The 2024-nt window shown below is 36.7% G+C and overlaps 1 protein-coding gene across 1 annotated transcript in view; it reads left to right on the top strand.

Annotated features, from left to right (window-relative positions):
- The window catches only part of LOC109396562 (hemoglobin subunit beta-like), an 8477-nt gene that overhangs the window by 4160 nt on the left and 2293 nt on the right, over nt 1-2024 (top strand). The gene's annotated exons all lie outside the window — the stretch shown is intronic.

Consider the following 2024-nt stretch of genomic DNA (forward strand, 5'->3'; position numbering starts at 1 on the left):
CTGAACAAAAACCCACATGTATCACTATTCATTCTTTCTTATTTTATTCTGGTATGTCTGAGCTTCGGGTGTCTTATTACAACTTGCAGCAGTGTCTCTGCAGGATTATGGGTAATAGAAGGAAAAGTCTGTTTAACTCTTCAGTCATACTAAATAGCAATGGTGAGAGAGTGCAGGGACTTCTGTCCTGAAACCAGGATGATGATAGCTGTGGCCATGGCCACTACAAGGGTGCCCCATAGGTCATTCATGGCCAAAGAAGACACACAGAAGAACTTAGGGGAACCATTTCTGAGAACAGGAAATGGTAGAGGAGGTCTTTAAGTAGGGGCTAATTTCTGTCAATCTAGATGGCAAAGCTGGAGCCTTGAAAATGGCTATTTACAGTAAAATAGAAATGTATTCCATACTATTATTTAGTAAGGTCTGTGAATTTTCCATGACACAGAATTCCTGCAAAAGACATGTCCAAACTTTCCCTGGAAGACCTCCTTTCACATACATATCTGATATCAGGAGTGAGAAATAGGGTTTTGAAAACAATCTGAATGTAACACAACAATAAAGCTAATGGAGGTTTAAATTTAATGAAACAAAACTGAAAATCTAAAGGTCAAACCAAATGGTGTTTTGTTGTTGTTATTTTTAACATTTAAAATATTTGAAAGACCTCTTTTCCTAAAACTCAATATGTGGAATCTATTCCCAGGATTAGACCAATAGGAAGATCTTCTTGGCTTCAGGGTTCTAGAGAAGAATGCATATAAATAGAAAATGTTTAAATTCTATCCCTTTACACCTAGAATCTTTTATAATTATGACTATAATTCTGACCTAACTTCCAGATAGCCAAACAAGAATCAAGCCTTTCCCACATTTTTGAGAATAATCAGAGTGAGTTTGCTCACAAGTACTTGCTGGGGCTTGGGACAGGTAAAAGGGGTGAGGAATCTTTATTTATCTAACAATAATGGAGAAAGTATTTTGGGGAATGGAGGAATGGACGTAGAATTTTTATGAATTTAATTGGAACAACTAGAAATAGGAAAGTCCTTTTCTTCTGGTTCACCTAAAATTGTTCTTGTAGTTGGGGTTTCAGAGCATTAGAGCTGAAAAGATAAGAGATTTCTGTTATACGTTTGTTGCCAGTGCTGGCAGAAGAGAAGGAAAGGTGATTCTAGACATGGGGGCACCTGAATCAAAGGAAGATTCAAAGGTAGGAGAAACATGGAAAGCAAAAAAAATGTATGGTCCTTTCCTTACTAAAAGGAAATGGAAATTCAGGAAGGGGAAAAGATGCAGGAAGTAGAGATGATGAAAAATTGACAAAATAACTAGTAGGGCCTTCAGGGAACTTGGAGATCCTGTGCTGAGCTCAGAACTACTTGCTGCTTTTGATAATTTCATTGCATCTTTTAACAGCAAGGAGCAAAATTCTACACTTCAGATTTTTTCCCCATAGCCTGAGAAATTAACAGAATTTATTACATGGGAAAAAGAGCTCAACGGGGTGTGTGTGGGGGTGGGTACTGGAAAAGCTGTAGAGATAAAAGAGTAAATTTTAGCAAAAGAAGGTTTAAACAAACAAAATATAGAGAGAAAATGGAATTATGGGTGATGCATTTGAATCAAAGTAATGATTATGCACACAGCATTCTTAGTGGCCTAAGGGAAAAAAATATATAATATGAACCAAAGGTGGAATGCTTTTCTACTTTCCTATCTCTCCTTTTAAGTCACAGAAAAGCTCCTTGGTGCTGTCAAACACTTTCCCAGATCAGCCCAGGAAGAAACAAATAATATGCTTCTGGTGAGCCTTTGAAAACATTGCTTCCCTCACTGTTGCTAATGACTTTGGGTTGCAGTTGATTTTTCACTTATTTTTATTTCTTACAACATTGAGAGATCGCTACGTGTTTCCATCTGTGGATCCCTCCAAAATAATAGGGTAACTATTTTACAGCAGCCTTGATTCATATTTATTCTATTTTCAATCATCATTTATTTGGTTATGTGACTAAATT

Source organism: Hipposideros armiger, unplaced genomic scaffold (genome assembly GCF_001890085.2).
Source record: "Hipposideros armiger isolate ML-2016 unplaced genomic scaffold, ASM189008v1 scaffold_525, whole genome shotgun sequence".
Classification (NCBI taxonomy): Eukaryota; Metazoa; Chordata; class Mammalia; order Chiroptera; family Hipposideridae; genus Hipposideros; species Hipposideros armiger.